We start from the raw sequence: 25,000 nt of genomic DNA, 5'->3' as shown, positions 1-25,000 counted from the left end.
ACTGCGGAAATTCTGCAGTGTGCACAAGACCTGAACTGAACTAAACCTAGAAGGAACACACTGACTAGGTGTAAGTACATTTCTCTGACAGACTTGTTTGCCTAGGCGGATTAGAGCTAGGAGAGATTACTTTTTTTCTGGGGGTCCAGCCCTCTGGCAAGAGGGGATTGGACTAGAGACTCCTCCCTCCACCTTCCTGGAAGCTTCTGCATAGAAGCTGACTTGGGCGTGTATCATCGGATGCATACTATGCAAATATTTAACCCTTAAACTTATCAGAATACCTTATTGTATGCTGTAATGGCAATGTAACACACAAAAACAGTTTGCAAGTAAACTCACACATATATAAGAATACTCCACACGCAGATGTAGGCAGTTACAACAATTTCTTACATTTAGAGTGATCTTTACAGGACTCCCACTCCTAGGGAAAGTAGCAGAAGTCCTCTATTTGAGGAATGTCTCTACCAAGGTCTATATACCTAGCTCTTACTTTTGTAGCTTTTTCCAGCTTATGCATCTCTAGAACATGTCCTTTAATGTGTTCTAAAAACTGTTTTTTTTTATTGAGGCATGGTTCATACTAGTAACCAGGCATTGTGTGCCTTTGTTTAATTGAAATTTATTTTAAATAAGTCTTAGTTGTTTGGGGTCTTAGTTCTTAAAAACCCCTTTGATTTCTCAATATATCTGGGGGAAGTCAATGAAGCTGACTTCTGCAATCAAACAAACTAAGCACTGAGTCAGAGAGTGAAGCAATCTAGAGATCAAAGAGGATTTAAGCACTGAGACCCCAACCAATCTAAACTTTTTACATGTCTGTGTAACATGTCAAAAGTTTTTATAAATGACAAGTAAGCAATAATTTATGTGGACTCACAACAAAGATGCAAATGTTGTACAAATGGCATTACACATTTAACCCCTTAAGGACATTGCCCATTTTGGCCTTATGGTGGTACTCCACTGTTCAGCGTTTGGAACAAACTGTTCCGAATGCTGGAGCCAACGATGGGAGCTCATGACATCATAGCCCCGCCCCCTTCAATGCAAGTCTATGGGACAATTCATATGCATAAAATTGTCCTTTTCTAAAACCGATACGTTTTTTATTTTTCTGTATACTCGGATGTATGGGGGCTCATTTTGTGCACTGTGGTCTATAGTATTTATCGGTACCATTTTTTGCTTTGATGGTACTTTTTGTATCGCTTATTATAATTTTTTTCTGATATATGTGATAAAAAAATCACTATTTTTGGTGTTTGATATATATATATATATATATATATATATATATATATACATATATATACTTTTTTACGTTTACACGATTTACCATGCAGCCTTCATAAATGTTATAGTTTAATGGACATTGATGCATGCAGCAATAACAAATATGTTAATTTAATTTTTTTTGTACAATGGGAAAATAAAGGTAATTTATTTTTTAATTAGGGGAAAGGGTTTTATATAATTTTAGAAACTTCTTTTTATTTATTTTGTTACATTTTTTAAGATCCCAAAGGGAACTTTGATATGCAATCATTAGATTGTATTTTCTGTATAATGCTATGTCTATGGTTTAGCATTATACAGTGTTATCAGCTATCTACTGATCGGTGGCAGGTAAGGGGACCCTCCTTTGCCGTTTTTGCTCACGTGAGCCCCTCTGAGTTACTGATGATCTTTCCCTTTCATTTTAGTCGCCACATTGATCATGGCATCTTAAGGAATGATGACGGAAGTGGCAGGATTGCCGCGACCTGCCATTAGCAGTTAGTGTCTGGCTACTGCTAGTAGCCGACACTCACTCCTCTGAAGCGAGCGCAGCTCCTGCACTCGCTTCAAAGCCACTTAAGGATTTAGGGCGTACAAGTACGCTCTTGGTCCTTAACAGGTTAAATGATTAAAAATACCTTAATTGAAGTGAAAACAGACAATTAAAAAACTCTGTATCCAGTGAATAATAAGCTGCATCCTTGTGCAATCTATGGTCAGTATATCAGCAAAATATGTTTATGTATCACACTGCTAACAATAATAAGTAACATACCCAAGTATCAGATTAAAAATAGTGAAACTTCTTCAAAAGACTACTTATTTAAGAAGATCACTCCCTTTTCCACGTTAGATTTTGTCTGAAAGATTTTTAATCCTCAAACTTCCTGCATTGTGGTCATATTCTTTAAGAAGACCACTCCAATACAAGACCCCTTTCAGATGCAATATACTCAATATGTAATTAAAGTAGTGTAGAGTACAAACAGACCTCCATCCATCCCTGTACTGCGCGTATCAATAGTAAACCCTGGCTTCCCGTGAAGCTTGACTCACTAAATAATAAGACAATTTTTGAATAGTTCCCATCTATACAAACCACAGACCGCCATTGGTGACGGAAGTAATGCAAGCTTTCATAAGCGATAAAATCAGAGTCTAAGAATTAAAAATTCATATGAGCGTGAAGATACCATCAAGACTGTCCTTTCAACTTCGATCCCGCAACGATTTCCCCGTCATCCAGTCACCATTTTTCAAATCAGGCTTAGGTCCAGGAATTCCTGAGAGTGCCTACAGCAGTCTCTGTGTGCGAGGCCTGTAACCCAACGCATTTTATGAGCCCAGGAAATGTCCTTATTTCATACACTGTGAAGGGTATTGTGATCCAACATTTCCAAGCTTGACTTTAATTCTTGCAGCCTATATTGAACATAATAGACACCAATCAAACTGGAAAATTTTGCCTTCTCCAGACTGAGGGCGGCAGCATCTTTACAACTATTCATCGCTGGGCTTGAGGAAGAAGGATGTTAAAGCCAACAAACCCTGGGTAAAAAAAAAAAAAAAAAGACATTTATTTTGTAATAACTTATCCAATATTGAGTGAATATAGTATAATTTCCAACATCTATACAAACTGCATTATCACCAGTGTAGTCAAATAATAGTAACCTGGACTGCAGGACATTTCTGATTTTACACCCCAGGCCTGAAAACACTGAATGGTGCTTTACAGAAGTCTAGAAAACCAGATAAGGTTATATAAAGCTTAACCATGAAATTATCTGGATAGGTCTCTATAGGTTTCCATTTACGGTCAGTAAGCAGGAAGTGGATATTGCTTAACCAATGCAATACCAGTGTAATGACTAAAGCCCTAGGTACATTCCCATGCAATGAACACATCCCAACCCCTTTCTGCTAGAACTATCCTTCAGAGCAGAGGGGGGGGGAATAATTGCAAAGAGGATCAAAACTTTTTTCCTTGCAACCAATTTTACCATTCAACTAGGCATGTTTAAACTGCCCCCCCCCCCCCCCTCTTTCTCTTATCTACCTATGTAGCTTTGTCAGTAGTCTTCCGGGATCAAAACTGCTGGCAGACTCTCTTCAAGGCATTGGATGGTAGCAATATTGAGATGTTAAGGGGTACTCCACTGCACACATCTTATCCCCTATCCAAAGGAAAAGGGATAAGATGTTAGATCCCGCAATCTCCACTGCGGCACCCCAGTTAATTGGTGCACCGAGCGAACTCCGTTCCGTGCCTGATGACTGCCGATACCGGCGGCCATGCCTCCTCTATTCAACTCTATGGAAGGAGGCGTGACGGCTATGTATCAGCCGTCATGCCCCCTCCCATAGACATGAATGGAGGGGGCGTGGTGTGACATCAGGAAGCAGAAGCTGCAAGCTTCCATGTTTGGGACACGGCCGCTGTCAGCCTTGAGATCGCAGGGGTCCCCAGCGCCAGGACCCCCGTGATCTAACATCTTATCTCCTATCCTTTGGATAGGGGATAAGATGTTTACAGCGGAGTACCCCCTTAAATGACAACTATATGCTAAAAATATAAAATATATGGCAATGTTAGGAGAACTACTAATAATGAAGTATACCAATTACCAAGGCAGGTGAACGTATGCTATGGAAGCTTCAAGAATGACCTCAATATTGCTAAGGGTATTCTGTGAGTGGTTTCACAAACTAGACTGCTGAAGACCTTACAAGTGAACATAGTACGGATACAACACAGTCAGAGGCAGGATACAAAGTGACATTAAGTGACTGTCACAGATTACATCTTCATCTTCTCTATCTGGTCCAGACCGCCATGGCTCCTTGCAGTTACTTCTTTCCTCAGCAGATCCTCAGCTTCCTTGCTGAATTCTGAAAACAACACTACTCACTAGGCCTCTTGACATAAAAAATCAGTGCATTGTGTCCCCACAAATGAGTAATAATAATACATACCATGCCCTCTAAAACGAATTGTAAGATCCTGCTATACCTGCCAACAATATTTACAAACATTTTGTTTTTGAAAGTGTGATAGTCTCTTATGATCCTTTTCACCATACAGATCTCTTATATCATATGTAGTGGCCCTATTGTCTCCTCCAGTTACTGATATTGTATCTTAAATAGCACAGTGTGTGAAGGATTTGAGTGACAGGGAAACATTTAAATCTAACCACTTATGCTTCTGTTTCCTAGAGAAGCACACTTTGAAATGCCAGTGGCTTTGGCTCTTATTTATGAATCACAAGGAGGTCCTGGGGTAAAAGGCAGGGAAGCATTGTATGCTGGCAATGCCGGAGCCACTGGCAACACTCTGACACAAAATTAATGTGCGCAGCCTGTTTTCTCTAGAAAGTGCTAACACAACAATGCATCAAAACTGTTTCCACGAGGTAACAACAATGAGTCGTGATTTGACTTTCACTCATACGAGAGGGAAAAAAGTTCTCCCATCAGGACAAAAGGTAGTAGCATTTCCAAGATGATGATGTGGCAATGCTGCTCTCTGCCTTATTCAGTCGCTTTAGGATAGGTATAAGGAATCATTTGTATTGTCTTTTAGTGTTGCTCGCGAATATTCGCAATTCGAATATTATTCGCGAATATCGCATATTCGCGAATTCGCGAATTTCGCGAATATAGCGCTATATATTCGTAATTACGAATTTTCGTTTTTTTTTTTTTGTTTTTTTTCCTTCACAGTACACATCACAGTGATCACCCCTCTCTGCTTCCAGCTTGTGTGGTGTAAAGAAGGCTGTAATACTATTGTGTGAGACTGGCGTGCGAAAATTCGCATATACGAAAATTAGCATATGCTAATTTTCGCATATGCGAATATTCGCATATGCGAAAATAGGACGAGAATATAACGAATATGCGAATATACGCGAATATATGACGAATATTCGTCCATATATTCGCGAATATTCGCGAATTCGAATATGGCCTATGCCGCTCAACACTATTGTCTTTTCACGTAGAGTTTATAATGTATTACCTATTTTATTATAATATTTGAATGCATACCTACCGGCTTATTCACATGTGCAGAATGGATGCCCATGTTTTTGCCCCAGGTGAAAAGTAGCCTTGAGTAAATAAAGCCCCAGCCACTCATATTGCACTGAGAAGGAGCACATGGGGGCCAATAGTGTGTCCAAAAAAATAAATGTTAGGATATGTTTAGGATGTTGCTTGATGTGAAGTGTTCCTATAGCTTTCTTTCTAGTTTTTTTTAATTCCATAATATCCCTTTAAAAGGGGTACTCCAGGGAACTAAACCCATAGCTCATCCTTACCCTCTCATCAAGCTATTTAACCGTCTAAATATAACTGCTATGGGGATTTGCTCCTACTCTGGACAGTTCCTGACACAGAGTAAAAAGAACTTCACAACTTCCTGTGGAGCATACAGCAGCTGATAAGTACTGGAAGGATTGAGATTTTTTAATAGAAATAATTTACAAATCTGGGTGCAATTGATAAAGCGTTCTGCACAGCTTCCACGGTGATCCTATTCCCAGGTATATGATACCAAAAGGACACTGGAGTCGTGTGTACTTCAATGGGGTGCTCAATCCAGAAACAAGCAAAGAACATGGGTGTACAGAATGATGGCACTCACCACAAGATGAAGAAACGGAAACTGTTAAAAACATACAGTAAAAAACACAACGCAAAAACCAGTACAAGACATCATATAAAGATACTGGTGAGTGCAATCATTCTATATACCCATGTCCTTTGCTATATACCCATGTACAGGCCATGGGCACCCCCGTGGCCTGTACTCTCGCTAATCTGTAGTGGTTCTTTAGATAAACTACATTTTTCCACAACAAATCCATACCGTAGGTGGATTGGTAGTTATCACAGATTCGTGGATGACATTTTTATCGTCTGGCGGGGTACGAGTGAGGGCTTCACAGAGTTCGTCAACCACATCAATAACATGAATCTAAAGTTTATCTACAAGATCAGCACAGTGGAACTGGAATTCCTTGATGTGGTAGTGAAACCAGAAAATGGACAACTCCACACAAGAGGTTACAGAAAACGCACTCCTTCACTTTCAGAGTTATCATCTGAGCCACGTCAAGACAGCGGTACCGTATGGCCAATTCCTGTGCCTACGGCACCTTAACAGCTCGGATTATAGCTTTGTCATGCAAGCTAAGGATCTTGCACAAAGATTAACGCTTAGAAGTTACCCCCAAGAGGTTATAGATGCTGCCTTCACAAGAACAGCATCTCAGGATCGTGCGGTCATGTTGAAATGGAATAAAATGAAAAAATGAAAAGATCTTCATCAGAGAGTCCGATTCCCAGAGAGAAAAATCCCCCTCTGATAGATTATCTTTTGTCTTTGACTTTAGTCCCCTCTCTAATGTAATCAAAAAAGCCGTAAATGATAACTGGTCTCTTCTCCAAAAATACCCCCTACTAACCAGTGTGACATAAAATAGACCTGTAATAGCGTTTAGGAAGGAAAAAAACATAGGTAACATGCTTACTAATTGCCGTTTTATTTCAGAAAAGAACAAGAAATCAGACTGGCTCAGCGGTTCGGCACCAATGGGAAACCATTGTTGTGGAAGTTGTAAATGGTTTCCCCATTTGAAAAAAAAAAATCCTGTTAGGTGGATCTGAGGTGGTTGTAACAGACCTTTTACCTGCTGCACAGACTACGTGGTGTATGGAATCGAGTGTGCCTGCGGCCGTTTCTATATAGGGAATACTTTACACCCCATGCACGCTCGCTTCCGTGAACACGTACATTCTATAAATACATTAAAAGGTTGTCTAAGGATCATTGAACACATCAATATGGAACATAAGGGGGATACCTCTGCCTTGACGTTTTTTGGAATAGAGAGAATCCAATCCGTCGCTAGGGGAGATAGAATGAAAGCGCTATTGCAGAAAGAGGCAAGGTGGATCATAAACATGTGTGCTCAGAGTCCAGCCAGCCTGAATGACAAAGTGGTGTATATGATGTCTTGGTTTTTACATTGTATTTTTTCTGTATGTCTTTAACCTATTTTTCACTGGTTTTCTGATGTATTAATGGAAGAATACGTCCACTGATGTCACTGCCAGGTGTTCCACACCGTCACTGACGACAGTGGGGGAGTGGTTTGAAGAAGTGCGCCCAGGGCACAAAACAGCTATCACGCTCACGGCATCCCGCATCCCCATGCTGTAATCTATCGGTTGCCATGCATAAAGAGTTTCCATTTCTTCATCTTGTGGTGAGTAGACATGTGCAATTCGGTTCGGCACGAATGTCTAATTTACCGAATTTTACTGTTTTCGGGCATTCGGACCGATCCGAATGCACGAAAACATAATTTGAACATTCCCGAAGAGCCACGATATTACGAATAGCAAAAAAAACAATGCATTCGATATTTCCCGAATACATGCGGTAAATAACGAATGCATTCGTTATCAGTAAACGAACGTAAAGAATTAATTCTAATAACAAAGATAATAAAAAGGATAGAGATAGTTTGATTTTTCGGATACATTCGGTATTCGGGTACATTCGGTAAATGTTATTCTTTTTTGGACTTTAGCGATCCTAAAAAATTATGGAGATACCTTTTTTATTAAAATTTCATAGGGTACTATAAAAAAATCATAATAAAAAAAATACAGTAGTGATGGAAAAAATTGTATCTAACGAAATGTATCTTTTTTATTATGAAATGTTTATAAATTTTTAAACAGGGATCAATTTCTGTGAGCGGGTAAAGCACTAAAAATGTAGCCGACAATAATAAAAATGTAGTGTGCGCGTGTTTTTCACTTTTTTTAAAAAATTTTTAGGTAGTACTACTACTCCCAGCATGGAACACACTCTTCCATGATGGGAGTGGTAGTTACCTGTACTAATTGACAGATCTTCGGGGTCCCTTGCGATCCTCTTGTACAGATGCGGCGGCAGCTCTTCTATGGTCCCCTGCACTCACGTATATATACACATATTCCTATTTCCCGCAGAGCTGTGATTGGCCAGATGGTTCCAGCCAATCACAGCTCTCTGTGGGAAATAGGAATATGTGTATATATACGGCCGGCCGTGCAGGGGACCATAGGAGAGCGGCCGCCGCATCCATTCATTATACAGGAGCATCACAGTGGGTGTCAGGAGTGATACCCGCAGTGATCTTTCCTTTACTACAAGTACTACTACTCCCAACATGGAGTACACTCTGCTCATGCTGGGAGCTGTAGTACCTGCATTAATAGACATATCGCAGCGAGTGTAACTTCTGACACCTGCTGCGATCTGTCTATTAATGCAGGTACTACAGCTCCCAGCATGGAGCAGAGTGTACTCCATGTTGGGAGTAGTAGTACTTGTAGTAAAGGAAAGATCACTGCGGGTATCACTCCTGACACCCGCGGTGATGCTCCTGTATAATGTATAGATGCGGTGGCCGCTCTCCTATGGTCCCCTGCACGGCCGTATATATACACATATTCCTATTTCACACAGAGAGCTGTGATTGGCTGGAACCATCTGGCCAATCACAGCTCTGCGGGAAATATGAATATGTGTATATATACGTGAGTGCAGGGGACCATAGAAGAGCGGCCGCCGCATCTGTACATTATACAGGAGGATCGCAAGGGACCCCGGCGATCTGTCAATTAGTACAGGTAACTACTACTCCCATCATGGAACAGTGTGTTCCATGCTGGGAGTAGTAGTACTACCTAAAAAATGTTTTTAAAAAAGTGAAAAACATGCACACACTACATTTTTATTATTGTCGGCTACATTTTTAGTGCCTTACCCGCTCACATAAATTGATCCCTGTTTAAAAATGAATAAACATTTCATAATGAAAAAGATACATTTCGTTAGATACCATTTTTTCCATCACTACTGTATCTTTTTTATTATGATTTTTTTATGGTACCCTACGAAATCTTAATAAAAAAAGGTATCTCCATAATTTTTTAGGATCGCTAAAGTCCAAAAAAAGAATAAAAAGATTTACCGAAAGTACCTGAATACCAAATGTATAAAAAAAAAAAATCAACCCGAATACCGAATGTATCCGAAAAATCTAAACCGAAAATATTGCCGAACCGAAAAAAAATTCCAAAACGAAAAAACGAAACGAAAAATTTTCTAGTGCACAAGTCTAGTGGTGAATGCCATCATTCTATATACCCATAATTTACAAATCTGTTTAAGTTTTTAGCACCAGTTGTTTTGAAAAAAAAGTTAAAAAGTTTTCCTCTGAAGTACCCTTTTAAGTAAAAGAGACTAAAATGCAATACCAAGCACTGCCACTACCAAATGTACTGTGCTTTGCTGTTTGTCACAGGTCCACCCCGCTAAAGAGCTGATGGATTTAGGCAGCAGCCGCTGTACTCAGATTATCTTCCCGCAATATCTTCAGATATCCACAGTGTGAATGCAGCCAGCTCCAATAAATTTAATTCGTTGGAGCATTGTAATCTGCCCAGTCAGCTAATCATTTGGAGAAGGCTGGAGTTATTGCCCCTACCAAGCTGAGGCCCTGTGTTAAAGATCAATATCATGGTTCAGGAAAACGTTCTAAGAAGTTAGTGGGAGATTTATCAAAATCTGTCCAGAGGAGAAGTTGCTGAGTTGCCCATAGCAACCAATCAGATCTCTTCTTTAATTTTCAGAAGCCTTGTTAAAAATGAAAAAAGCGATCTGATTGGTTCCTCTGGACAGGTTTTCATCTCCCTCTTTGAGTGTTAGGCATCTTTTTAAACATACACAAGATCCACTCAGTTTTCCCTGGTTTCCCCTGACTTGAAGTTGATTATTGAAACCCCAGTAAGCTATGGAGAGTACTGTACAGCAAGTGTTCAATTTCTCTACAGTACTAGTGTTGAGCGCAAATATTGGAAATGCAAATTTTTACCACAAATATCGGCACTTTTGTGAATATTGATAATATAGCGATATATATATTCATATTGACGAATATTCCTTTTTTTTTTCTTCACAGTACACATCACAACAATGATGTGTACTGTGTAAAAAAAAAGGGATCATCCCTCCCTGCTTCCAGCTTGTGGTCCAAAGAAAGCTTCAATATTATTTACTGTGTGAGTCGGTGTGGAGCGTGAATATTTTGTATATGGGAATAGGCAAATATTCACGAATTTCGGCACTTCCTGAGGACACTGATCCCTCCCTTCTGTTAGGTGAAAGATATAATCGCGCATGCACACTATGCTTGTTTCATTATGAATTTTCGCATGGAAAAAAAGAGAACGAACATAGCAAATATGCGGATTTCGCGAACATAGGAAAAATATTTGTCCATATATTCGCAAAATATCGTGAATTCGAATGTGGTCCCTGCCGCTCATCACTATACAGTACCAGCACAGGAAAAAAAAGAGGTATTACACAATTCCTATTGAAATCAATGGATTGTTTGGATAATATTTGGGTGTGCCAAATCCTCCATATAGAGAGACAGGGGTTGTACTCTGTGTGCTGTTTTGTAAACAATAGAAATGGTGCAATAGGCTCAAGTGACAGTAGCATGCAATGTTTCAACAGCAGTCAGTGTTGTATTGCTTTAAAGGGAATCTGTCACCAGTGTCACTCCTGTTAGTACAGGTGTGTAGTGCAAGTGACACTGATGAGAATGATACTTACCTACTCCCAAACCGTGGTCCTGTTCATGTTATCTTCCTTATTCGGGCGGCAGGCTTGGTGCATTGTAGGAGCATGCTTATGTCACCACTGCTCCTTCCCAAAGACTGCTCACATCGGGGCCGACAAAGCAGCATTGGTGACACCAGCGTGCTCCCGCCATGCACCAAGCCTGCTGCCCAAATAAGAAAGATAACAGATGAACAGGACTACGAATATGAGATAGGTAAGTATCATTATAATCAGTGTTCTGCAAAAAATAAGCCCTCACTCAATGGCGTTGGATGAAAAATAAAAAGTAATGGCTGTCAGAACATGACAACACAAAAACGAGAGAAAATTTTGTTGAGAAAAGGAAAAAGAACATAAAAAAGCTATATAAATTGGGTATCAGCGTGATTGTACCAAACCACAGAATAAAAATAACACAATTTTTTTACCATACAGTGAATGCCATAAAAATAAAATGTAAAAAAAAATTCATCAGAAATTTTCCAATTTTTCACAATATTTTGGAGTTCATCACAAAAAATTTTGCATTGGTCATTAAGGTAAAAACAGCGGCATCCTTAAGGGGTTAATGTAGTGTCCCCTCAAAATAACTCAATACATAGCCTTTAATGTCTAAACCTTGGCAATAAAAGAAAGTACACTCCAAGTGGAAATGTCCAAATTGGACCCAAAGTGTCAATATTTTGTGTAACCACCATTATTTTTCAGCGCAGCCTTAAGCCTTTTGGGCATAGGGTTTACAGGAGCTTCACAGGTTGTCAATGGAGCCCTCTTCCATTACTCCATGAGGACATCACATAGCTGATGGATGTTAGAGACCTTGCGCTCCCCCACCTTCATTTGAGGATGCCCCTCAGATGTTCAATAGGGTTTAGGTCTGGAGACATACCTGGCCAGTCCATCATCTTTACCCTCAGCTTCTTTAGCAAGGCAAAGGAAAGGTTTTACACAAATACAAGCAGGATCTGAATATGACTTCTTTCTCTTACTCCCTGCATGTAAGTGACTGATGAAAGAGGGAAACTGCTCTATATAGCTAATTAATGATATTTAGCAAATACCATTGGTGAGAGGGAAAGGGTGGGCTATGGGTTTAGTTCCCCTGAGTACCCCTTTAAATACATTTATTTCCCTAAGACAACCTTTGCATATGTTGCAGAGCACATGCACTCAACTTCTTTAGTCAACCATGGGGAGGCCTGTATTAAGTGGAACCTGTTTTGTAAAACATCTGTTAAACACTGTTCTACAGGCTGTGCGCTCACTAATTTACATATATATATATATATATATATATATATATATATATATATATGTGTGTGTGTGTGTGTGTGTGTGTGTGTGTGTGTGTGCAACACAAAAAGAGAAACACAGCAGCACATACACCATTTGTAATTTGATCTTCTTGCTTCTCAGCATAATTTCAAAAACTAACAGGTTGTTTGTATACATTCTGATCAAAAATTACAAGCCCACTCGCCACGTCAAGGCCACCTCATTAGAGTGGGTCACAAACCTGATACTGGCGTAGCGCCCGGCGGCGACCACTGCCTCTGAGACCCCATGCCCAACTGGGGGAGCGACCCAGTGGCCAGGCAGCCCCACTACTGCCCGACCAAGCCCCTGGCTCTGGGCCACTCCACCCCACAGACAAAGCATCAAAGAAACATCACAGAACAGCAAAGAACACCCCATATGGCATACTATTTGGGAAACTACCCCCCTCAAGGAACATAACAAGGGGTACAGTGAGCCTTAACACCCCACAGGTGTTTGACGACTGTGTAAATGACATTTTTTTTTCACTAAAATGCATTTTTTTCTCCAAATTTTATATTTAAACAAGGGGTAATAGGAGAAAATGCTTCCCAAAATGTGTAACCCCATTTATTCTGAGTATGGAAATACCCCATGTGTGGACATCAAGTGCTCTGCTGGCGCACTACAATGCTCAGAGGGGGTCACATTTGGCTTTTGGAATGCAAATTTTGCTGTAATGGTTTTTGGGGGCTTGTCACATTTAGGAAGCCCCTGTTTCCAGAACAGCAAAATAAACCCCACACGGCATACTATTTTGGTCACTATGCCCCTCAAAGAACGTAACAAGGGGTATAGTGAGCCTCTAAAAGCCCACAGGTGTTTGACGAATTTTCGCTAAAGTTGGGCGTGAAAATGAAAAATTTGATTTTTCATTTTCACTGACCACTGTTCCAAAATCTGTCAGACACCTGTGGGGCATACATGCTTACAGTACCCCTTATTACATTACGTGGGAGGTGTAGTTTCCAAAATGGGGTCACATGTCCATTGTTCTGGCACCATGGGGGTTTGTAAACATACATGGCCTTCAATTCCAGACAAATTTTCTCTCCAAAAGCCCAATGGTGCTCCTTCTCTTCTGAGCATTGTAGTTTGCCCACAGAGCACTTTACATCCACATATGGGGTATTTCCATACTCAGAAGAAATGGTGTTACAATTTTTGGGGGGCTTTTTTCCTATTTACCCTTGTGAAAATGAAAAATTTTGGGTAACACCAGCATTTTTGTGAAAAAAAATAATTTTTTTTTTCATTTTCCAATCCAACTTCAACGAAAATTTGTCAAGCACCTGTGGGGTGTTACAGCTCACTATACCCCTTGTTAGTTCCGTGAGGGGTGTAGTTTCCAAATTGAGGTCACATGTGTGTATTACACAAATTGGGTATAACACGCTTATGTTTAAAAAGATTTGTAAACTACTTCTATTAAAAAATCTTAATCCTTCCTGTACTTATTAGCTGCTGAATACTACAGTGGAAATTATTTTCCGTTTGAAACACAGAGCTGTCTGCTGACATCACGAGCACAGTGCTCTCTGCTGACATCTCTGTCCATTTTAGAAACTGCCAGAGTAAAAGTAAATCCCCATAGCAAACATATGCTGTTCTGGGCAGTTCCTAAAATGGACAGAGATGTCAGCAGAGAGCACTGTGCTCATGATGTCAGCAGACAGCTCTGTGTTTCAAAAAGAAAAGAATTTCCGCTGTAGTATTCAGCAGCTAATAAGTACAGGAAGGATTAAGATTTTTTAATAGAATTAATTTACACATCTGTTTAACTTTCCTGCACCAGTTGATTTAAAAAAAAAAAAAAGTTTTTCACCGGAGTACCCCTTTAAGGATTTGCATAGGGGTGGACTCGAATGCAAGTGCTGCAATTGCCTCCATTACCAAAAATATTTTTTGCCAGTGATTCCCAAATGAGGTGCCTCCAGCTGTTGCTAAGCTCCCAGCATACATGGACAGTCAGCGGCTGTCCGGCAATGCTGAGAGTTGTTGTTTTGCAACAGCTGGAGGTTCCGTTTTGGAAACACTGCTGAATGAGATGTTTTTCATTTTTATTGTGGGAGTAGTGTTTTACCCTATATTTTGTGTAGTCTAGTGTAGTGTTTTTAGGGTACATTCACACGGGCCTGGTTTACGGTGAGGAGTTTTAGCTGCCGCAGGAAATTTTGCTGTAGCTCAAACTTGAAGCAGGAAACTCACTGTAAACCCTCGCCTGCGTGTGTGAGGGGGGGGGGGGGGGCAAACCTCCAGCTGTTGCAAAACTACAACTCCCAGCATGCACTGACAGACCGTGCATGCTGGGAGCTGTACTTTTGTAACAGCTAGAGGCACACTGGTTAAAAAAAACCTTGAGTTAGGTTCTGTTACCTAATTCAGTATTTTCCAACCAGTGTGCCTCCAGCTGTTGCAAAACTACAACTCCCAGCATGTACTGATCGCCGAAGGGCATGCTGGGAGATGTAGTTATGCAACAGGAGGCATTCAGCTACAACTCCCAGCATGCCAAGACAGCCGTTTGCTGTTGGTGCATGCTGGGAATTTTAGTTATGCAAGATTTGGAGGGGTACAGTTTAGAGACCACCGCACAGTGATCTCCAAACTGTGGCCCTCCAGATGTTGCAAAACTTCCAATCCCAGCATGCCCAGACAGCAAACTGCTGTGTGGGCATGCTGGCAGTTGTCGTTTTGTAAGAGCTAGAGGGCCACTGTTTAGAGACCACTGCACCGTGATATCCAAACTGTAGCCCTCCAGCTGTTGCAAAACTAGCAAATAGCTGTCTGGGCATGCTGGGTGTTAAAGTTATGCTACATCTGGAGGGCTACAGTTTAGAGACCACTGTATAGCGTCTACAAACTGCGGCCCCCCAGATGTTGCTAGGCAACAACCTCCCACTGGCTTATGTCGTAAGCAGGATCGCCACCGCACGCAGATGAGGATTGCTGCTCACCGCTGATCGTCGTCCGCTGCCGGTAAGGGACCTACGCCGCCACTCACAGGACAGTTCCCCCGCTCTGCCTGGACTACCGTGGGTGGGCAAAGCAGGGGATCTGAACTTTAACCCCCACCCCACCTGATCTGCTATTGGTCGGTCGCTTCTGACCGACCATTAGCAGAGATAGGACGGGTGGCACCCCTGCCACCTCACTCCTATCCTTTCAGGGGGATCTGGGGTGTCTTGGACAGCCCCAATCCCCCTTATTTTCCGGGTCACCGGAGACCCGTATGACCCAGAATCGCCACAGATTTGCAGCCTCTGGACCCCCCCAGGACCCCCCCCCCCCCCCCAGGTGTTGGCACGGGATGCCTGCTGAACGATTTCAGCAGGCATCCCTGTCTGGTCACTAACTGGCGAGCGGATGGAACCGGAAATCCCACCAACGTACAGGTACGCCCTGCGTCCTAAAGGGCTTAAACAGCATACCCAAATGAAAGTTGAGGAACACTTTCAATCCGTAATATTTGATCAAGGCATAAAAGTACAACCTCTTACTTTCCCTCCTGGGCACTATGGGGGGACATTTATCAAGGGATTTAGAGCTCTTTTTTTGCTTACAAAAGTCACACAAAAAGTCGCATGGGCACCTAATCAAATTTTTTGGCTTTAAGCAAAAGCTACAAAAGAGCTTTCGGAAGTAGATTTTATTTTTCACTTTGCAGTGGTCAGAGATTTATCAAGTGCAAAAGTCGCACAAAAAGTCGCAAGCCCTCCTAAACAGCATAAATGCAAGCCATGATAAATGTAAGTGATGCCAGCCTGGGCTCCTTTTAACATACCTTGGCTCCACAGAGTTTCTATATCCCCTACTCTAATTTAATATTTCCCACTGGGTCACGTGATTGGCCAGGACCGAGCAGCCAATCATGGGACCCGGTGGGAAATTTGATCTTACAGTAGGGAGTACAAACTCTGCGGCTCCGTTATATGTTAAAAGGAGCCCGGGCTAGCATATATGTTTGCAGCCGTCCGGGACTCCATCATATATTATCCCTGTGGCGCCGTGGTAAGGAGCCCGGGCTGACATAACTCTGCAGACTCCCGCAGCCAGGCGGGGATGTGTGTAGGAGCTGTCCCTGCCATCCATCAGCACTGCGGTACACTCAGAGATGGCAGGGACAGCCCCTGCACATCTTCCGGCCCATCTTCCGGCCCAGCTGCGGGAGTTCCGGGCGGCTGCAGTGATATGTCAGCCCAGCCTCCTTACCTTGGCGCCGCGGAGTTTACTATGATTTTCTGATCACAGCCGACCAGGGAGTGGAGTGAATTACCGCTCGCTTCCCTGGCTTGCACGACTTGAACTCACAGTGTGTCCTTACAGTAAGGGCATGCTGGGAGTTGTAGTTGTGGGATGGGTGACCAGCTTGCCACCTGCTCCTTGCCGCACAACTACAACTCCAAACATGTCCTTACTGTCAGAGCATGCTGGGAGTTGTAGAGGGGTGACAAGCTTGTCACCTGCCCCCTGCCACACAGCTACAACTCCCAGCATGTCCTTACTGTAAGGGAGGGCATGCTGGGAGTTGTAGTCGTGCGGCACGGGAGATGCGCGGGTGGATGACAATAAATGTATTAACCTATTTTTCTTTTTTTTTCTCATTTCAGATCCATGTTTCCTGTGAATTACTTCGGATTCAGCAGACTGCGTTTTTTTTTTTTTAAATCTGTTTAATGTTAATAAAATGGTTAACGAGGGCTTGCGGAGGAGTGTTTTTTGGAATAAATTTTTTTTAAACGTGTTCTGTTTTTTTAATTTTATTTACTTTACAGGTTTAGTAGTGGAAGCTGTCTAATAGACAAAATCCATTACTAAGCCTGGGGCGTTAGCCCCAAAAACAGCTAGCACTAACCCCCAATTATTACCCTGATACCCACCGCCACAGGGTTGCCGGGAAGAGCCGGTACCAACAGGCCCGGAGAGCCTAGGCGGTGACAGTATGGAGTCATTTAGGCTGGGGAGGGCCAGTGACAATGATCCTCGCCCATCCTGGTACATCAGGCTGTTGCTGCTTGGTTGGTATTTGGCTAAAAATAAAAATAGGGGGAACCCTATGTATTATTTTTTTTTAATAATTATTTATGCAAAAAAAAACATAAGGTTCCCCCTTTTTTTTTATTCTCAACCAAATACCAACCAAGCAGCAACAGCCTGACGTTTCCAGGGTGGGCGAGGATCATTGTCACTGGCCCTCCCCAGCCTAAATAATGCCAGCCTTTTACCGCCTAGGTCCAGGAGCACCATGTTTGACACTCCAGGCATGTTGGTACCGGCTCTTTCCGGCACCCCTCTGGCGGTGGGTATCAGGGTAATGATTGGGAGTTAGCACTAGCTGTTTTTGTGGCTAACACTAAGCCTGGCTTAGGGTGGGTTCACACTACGTTTTCTCCCATACGGGAGCGCATACGGCAGGGGGGAGCTAAAACCTTGCTCTCCCGTATGTCACTGTATGCGCTCCCGTATGTCATTCATTTCAATGAGCCGGCCGGAGTGAAACGTTCGGTCCGGTCGGCTCATTTTTGCGCAGTATGCGCTTTTACAATGGACCTAAAACCGTGGTTGACCACAGTTTTAGGTCCGGTTGTAAAAGTGCATACGGCGCAAAACATAGTGTGAACCCACCATTAGTAACGGATTCCATCTATAAGACAGCTCCCACTACTAAGCCTGTCAATTAAATTTAAAAAAACACAACACGTTTAAAAAAAAATGTATTCCAAAGAAACACTCCCCCACAAGCCCTCATTCACCATTTTATTAACATTAAACCAAAAAAAATGCTGGTCTCTGTACTCTTCCAAATCTAAAGTAATCCATAGGATACACGGATCTGAAGTTAGAAGAAAAAAAAATGAGTTAGTAGCAGGCTCAAGTCCTGCAGGAACGCATGGGAACCTGCACTTTTTCCACAGCAGGAACACCATTCCCATTAGCAGAAGTACTACAGGACCAGCCCTTGAGTTCCCACAATTTATTTTTCCCAGGAATTTACCCCCCTGTGAAATGTGCAGAACCCCTGCACCAACACCTCTCCTCCCATCTCCCTGCCAAAGTACGAAGTCAATGATGAATAAGAATCTAGAATCATCAGACTGACACTTGAGCAAGGTGGTGCAAACAAACTGCGTCTCCCCCCACCAGGGGCTCTGATAATTTAGATAAACCAAATCTGCTCCTGTCACAACATCTTTGAAGAACAACTGAAAGCCTCGTAACTGCATTCTATAATTGTATCCGAGGCTCTGAAGATATCTAAAGACTTGCTATTTATCTGCCTGGTGAGGCACAACACTTTCTTATTAAAAACATATCTATCATGTTTAATGACTGGATTCCCCCTCCCCTCCTTTAATATAGAACAATGACAGGTGTGAGGAGGAGATGAGAATCAGATGCCTGGGCAATATGCTCGCTGCTTGAAGACTCCTTGAACATCAGTATTCCAACCCCATGCCAAAAGTGGGATGAGATTAAAAAAAAAAAAAGCCAAAAAAACAGAGGGGAAATAACACACAGATTACATGGCTGCGCATGGAAGAAAATAGTACCATTTGCAGTTGCTGATAAAAGCATGTTGAAATGCATATGGAAAATACTATTAGAAGGAAATCCACAGCGCTGAAGTAAATCGGGTCATTAGGCTTTGGTGTGTAGAAGAGTGTCTCCCATCTGACAGTGCAGAATGGTCCCGTTTCTCCCGGCTTATGTTCCCAGTTACATTAAACAGACAAACAGATTGACTATTTTGCATTTCTCATTTGACAACAGCTTGTCTTCATTTGCAGCACGCTGGTGGCAGAGCTGAAAGCATGGCGACGCATAGTACGCAAGGTCCTGCTTTTGAATAACAGCAGATGCCAACATTTAACTTCAAAATCAATCAGCTTTTCTCTTTCGTTTTTTTTCTCTCACTCTCTTTCCGCCTTTGAGTAGATAAAAGGCTTCAGTGAAGTGTCTTAAGAAGAAAGAGGCCAAAAATTGCGGAGGAAGACTGTACTTGATTATTGGGACTTCCATTGGTTACAATCTTATTTGGGTGGAATGAAGACAGAGGAGTATTTCAATAGTTTGTGTCGAAAAGAATATTACCGGCACTTCAATTCCTATAGTATATGTTTGCATTAGATAGAATACACTGCAATGATACTTTTCCATTGATATCTAAGATCTAATATTTAGACAAACACATTCTGATGCTTTGATGGCTATACAGAGGTGAATGGTGCTACACAGGTGCTGCTCATCTCTTCCTGGAGCAGTCTGTCTTGGGTCGCCTTCTCAGGAAGCAACTTCCCCTGTCTAAACCACATGTTGAGTGACTTTGGTCTCTCTTGTCTCTTCTTTTCTCTCTCTTCTCTCTCTCTCTCTCTCTCTCTCTCTCTCTCTCTTTTCTTCTCTCTCTTCTCTCTTTTTTCCTCTCTTCTCTCTTCTATGTCTCTTCTCTTCTCTCTTCTCCTTTCTTCTCTAATCTCCTCTCTTCTCTCTATCTTCTCTTCTCTCCTCACTTCAGTTCTCTCTTCTATTTGCTCTTCTCTCCTCTCCTCTTCAGTCTTCTCGTCTTTCCTCTCTTCTCTCCTCTCCTCTGTTCTCTTCTGTATTCTCATATTTCCTCTTTTCTCTCCTCTCTTCTCTTCTCTCCTCTCTCCTCTTCTCTCCTCTCTTCTCTCCTCTTCTCTCTTATCTTCCATTTCTCTTCTTTCTCTCTCTCCTCTTTTCTCTTTCTCTTCTTTCTCTCTCTCCTCTCTTCTCTCCTCTTCTCTCTTCTCTCTTCCTTCTCTCTCTCCTCTCTTCTCTCTCTTCTTTCTCTCTCTCCTCTCCTCTCTCTTCTATGTCTCTTCTCTTCTCTCTTCTCCTTTCTTCTCTAATCTCCTCTCTTCTCTCTTCTCTCTATCTTCTCTTCTCTCCTCACTTCAGTTCTCTCTTCTATTTGCTCTTCTCTCCTCTCTTCTCTCCTCTCCTCTCCTCTCTTCTCTTCAGTCTTCTCGTCTTTCCTCTCTTCTCTCCTCTCCTCTGTTCTCTTCTGTATTCTCATATTTCCTCTTTTCTCTCCTCTCTTCTCTTCTCTCCTCTCTCCTCTTCTCTGCTCTCTTCTCTCCTCCTCTCTCTTATCTTCTCTCTCTTCTTTCTCTCTCTCTTCTTTCTCTCTCTCCTCTTTTCCCTCTCTCTTCTTTCTCTCTCTCCTCTCTTCTCTCCTCTCCTCTATCTTCTCTTCTCTCTCTTCTCTCCTTTGTCTTCTCCTCTTTCCTCTCTTCTCTCCTCTCTTCTCTTCTCTTTCTTCTTTCTCTCTCTCCTCTCTCTCCTCTCTTCTCTCCTCTCCTCTCTCTCTCTTCTTTCTCTCTCTTCTCTCTTCTCTCCTCCCCTCTCTTCTCCTCTGTCTTTTCATCTTTCCTCTCTTCTATTCTCTCCTCTTCTCTACTCTCTTCTCGTCTCTCTCTCTTCTTTCTCTCTATCCTCTCTTCTCTCCTCTCCTCTTTTCTCTCCTCTCCTCTCTCTCTCTTCTCTCCTCTCTCTCTCTTCTTTCTCTCTCTCCTCTTCTCTCTCTCTTCTTTCTCTCCTCTCTTCTCTCTCTCCTCTCTTTTCTCTCTCTCTTCTTTCTCTCTCTCCTCTCTTCTCTCTTCAGTTCCATGCCCCAGCTGCTGCAGAACATCACAATAATTGCTGCATCTACTGCAGAACCTCATACTTATATGATTCAACTATATATATATATATATATATATATATATATATATATTATATTTATATATAATAATGTTATAATTATCATGGAGTTTGGTAAGCTGATTGCCGATATTATTATTATTTATTATCATTATTATTATTATTATTATTATCTTTTATTATTATTATCATCATCATCATCATTGATGATGAAGAAATGTATTATTTAAAAATGATATACAATATAATTTAATATATATATTTTTTTTTCAACCTGGCCTGGCAGCCTGAAGCAGCTCATAGAAGTTAACCCCTCACTTTCCACAAACCCTGAATGTACAGCAGTTTGGTCTACAGACTTCTATTTCGTCCTTCCTTTCTGCCGCTGTCCTGTCTATGTCAGTCCTCACTGATATGCCAGTATTTTGACATTCTATTCATGAACAAGAACACTCAGGCTGAGCAATACTGTCCCCATTGCAATAAGTTGAAATCTATAAAGTTATACTGTAATAAAGTAACAAAAGAACACACGACAGACTTCTTTGTTTTACACTTTAATGATTGAAAGCATGAAACTTATGATACTGCAGAATAAAACCTACAGTAGATGTAGACATCTGTCTGTGTCATGTGCAGAATTGTTTCACCACTATCCAGTGGGAATCTAGTGATCTGGTTCCCCTATTATTCCACAGCATTAAATGTTGCAACCAGTTGCAACTCTCAGCTTCTGCCACATGGAGGATGATTTCCGATAAATCTATCAATGCTATTGGCATACATAGGAGCCCCCATAGGAAATATGTGCTTTTCAGGGGTGCTTGTTTGGCCCATGCTATTTTCAAGTATGCTTGCTTGTTTGCACTGCAGCACTTGTGGACAACACAAACCTACAGTACAGTGGGGATCAAAACTTTGGGCACCCCAGGTAAAAATTTGTATTAATGGGCATAAAGAAGCCAAGGAAAGATGGAAAAATCTCCAAAAGGCATCAAATTACAGATTAGATATTCTTATAATATGTCAACAAAAGTTAGATTTTATTTCCATCATTTACACTTTCAAAATAACAGAAAACAAAAAAATGGTGTCTGCAAAAGTTTGGGCACCCTGCAGAGTTGATATCTTGTATTGCCCCCTTTGGCAAGTATCACAGCTTGTAAACGCTTTTTGTAGCCAGCCAAGAGTCTTTAAATTCTTGTTTGAGGTATCTTTGCCCATTCTTCCTTAAAAAGTCTTCCAGTTCTTGGGCTGTCTGTCACGCACTGCTCTTTTAAGGTCTATCCATAGATTTTCAATTATGTTGAGGTCAGGAGATTGTGAGGACATGGCAAAACCTTCAGTTTACGCCTCTTGATGTAATCCCCCATGGCTTGCGAGGTGTGTTTTTCTCACAATCCTGCGAACTGTTCTGTCTGATATTTTTCTTGGTCTTCCAGATCTTGCTTTAACTTCCACTGTTCCTGATGACTGCCATTTCTTAATTACATTCCGAACAGAGGATATTGACATCTGAAAACGTTTTGCTTTCTTCTTATAGCCTTCTCCAGTTTTGTGAGCACCAACTATTTTCTGTTTCAGATTTCTAGACAACTGCTTAGAAGAACCCATGGTGCTGATTTTTGGGGCAAGGTCAGATGAGTCTGGGCATTTAAAATCTTTGAGATTGACATCACCTGGTCTTCCCAGATGATGATTGAGAACAATCCATGACACTGGCAGGTCTCAGCTTTGCAAAGGGGGCAGTGCATACTATAAATTCTGCAGGGTGCCCAAACTTTTGCAGATTACATTTTTTTTGTTTTCTGTTATTTTGAAAGTGTAAATGATGGAAATAAAATCTAACTTTTGTTGACATATTATAAGAATGTCTAATCTGCAATTTGATGCCTTTTGGAGATTTTTCCATCTTTCCTTGGCTTCTTTATGCACATTAATACAAATTTTTACCTGGGGTGCCCAAACTTTTGATCCCCACTGTATATAGGTTCTTAGCATCCAGTGAATTGGGGGCAATAGCAACCTGTAACTGCTGTAAATGACCCAGTCCCTTTAGGGCAGTGTTTCCCAACCAGGGTACCTCCAGCTGTTGCAAAACTACAATCACCAGCATGCCCGGACAGCCGAAGGCTGTCCGGGTATGCTGGGAGTAGTAGTTTTGAACAGCTGGAGGCACCCTGGTTGGGAAACACTGCTTTAGGGGCATATAGCAGTTGCACAATCGGCCTCCATAGTACACACTCCATTCTGATGGGAAGAACAACACCACCGTCTAATTCTCTGGCACACAAATGAGTCTAGATGTTGACTGTAAATTCCATCTTATGCAGATATAGCAGAGCTGAGTTAAGGCCCCAGGAATCTTTGCAATGAGAGAGGATTTTATGATGATGAATATCCTTAATCTTTACAGTTTATTTGTATATTTATTATTTTAATTAGGAATTAGTAATGATACAAATCACCTCCATGACGTATGGAATAAAATGCCTCACACAAGCGTCCAATGATCAATGTGTCTTCCAGATCTAGCGTCTATTGTCCTATTAGTGACTTGTTTCAGGTCCATTGCTGTTCAGTAAAGTATTATGCTATCTCGGCAGTCTTCCTAGAAATGAACAGCCGGCTTTTCCTGGGAAGAAAAGGAGCTATTTATCAAAGTCATACTTACATAGCTTGCATTATGCCTAAAGCAAGGCACAGATTTAGATGCTTTCACCAATCGCTGATATTATTACTGCATGCTACTGTCTAATGGAAGAAATGACAATTTTGGGACGTTTTGATTTGGACATTTTGATTTTTTGACATAAAAAATGCCATAGATTACAACGAAGTAACAAATGTTATTGCTGAAAATCTGAGTTAGTAACATGACTTTGTGAGGAGGAAAATACTACTACTTTCTTGTTTATCTATGGGGAGATTTATCAAAACCTGTGCAGAGGAAAAGTTGCCCAGTTGCCCCTAGCAACCAATCAACTCGCTTCTTTCATTTTTAACAAGGCCTCTGCAAAATGAAAGGAGCGATCTGATTGGTTGCTATGGGCAACTTAGCAACTGGGCAACTTTTCTTTTGCACAGGTTTTGATAAATCTCCCCCGATATTATGTTGCAGTTTCCTACCACCTTCAAGATCTTAGCTTGCTGTCAAGGGATGGAAATACGTAAAGGGCATGTGTCTTCATAAAAATGACTTATTTTTTAAATCTGGTTTTTATGTTAACCACGTTTTTTCAAGAATTTGTGGTGATGTTTTTTTTTTCTTTTTTCCCTTTTTCTATCTATAGTTTAGAATCTTGAAATATTGTAGTTTACATTCTGGCCACTAGGCCTAAAACTGAGCTGGGAGTTCCTGTTCTGTGCAGATACAGTAGTCCCTCAACATATGATGGTAATCCGTTCCAAATGAACCATCGTTTTTTGAGGGATCCGTGCAATGTAAAGAATAGGAAGTTGTACTCACCTGTCCCCGCTGCTCCGGACCCGTCACCGCTGCCCTCGATGTCGCCGTCCATCGCTGTCGCCGCGTCCCCGTGGTGTCCCTGTTGCTCCGGAACGTCTCTGCTGCCCGGGATCACCGCTCTCACGTCGCCATCATAACGTCACTACGCACTGCCCTATTGGATGACGGGACGGCGTGCGCAGCGACGTGATGATGACGATGGAGAGCGCCAGCGATGCAGGGAATCCCGAAGAGGAGCTCCGGAGCCCCGAGGACAGGGAAGAGACCATCACCGCAGCACACGGGGCACCGTAAACGGCTATCCAGTGACAACTGAAGCAGTCAGCGCTGCCGGATAGCCGTTTATGTGATAGCCCCGACATACAAAAGTATCCTATGTTGATGCTGCCTTCAACATGCGATGGCCTCTGAGAGGTCATCGCATGTTGAAATTATCGTATGTCGGGGCCATCGTAGGTCGGGGGGGTCACTGTAATTTCCCAGAAATGCCTTTTTTTTCATCACAAACAGATGAGCAGTGAATGGTGACATCAGTAGAGTAGTGTTGAGCGGCATAGACCATATTT

General features: G+C 41.8%; 1 long non-coding RNA gene across 1 annotated transcript; it reads right to left on the bottom strand.

The window, feature by feature from the left end:
* Positions 1 to 1,440: 1,440 nt before the first annotated feature.
* On the bottom strand, positions 1,441 to 24,656 carry LOC130276573 (uncharacterized). The gene is made up of 3 exons (XR_008845173.1): positions 24,435 to 24,656; positions 23,434 to 23,600; positions 1,441 to 2,832 (listed from the first exon to the last, which is right to left on the bottom strand). It is a non-coding gene; the product is annotated as an uncharacterized LOC130276573 (long non-coding RNA).
* Positions 24,657 to 25,000: the final 344 nt, after the last annotated feature.

The sequence above is a fragment of the Hyla sarda genome, chromosome 6, assembly GCF_029499605.1.
Source record: "Hyla sarda isolate aHylSar1 chromosome 6, aHylSar1.hap1, whole genome shotgun sequence".
Taxonomy (NCBI): domain Eukaryota; kingdom Metazoa; phylum Chordata; class Amphibia; order Anura; family Hylidae; genus Hyla; species Hyla sarda.
The sequence above is the reverse complement of the archived record's forward strand: the minus strand, read 5'-3'. Positions and strand labels throughout refer to the sequence as shown.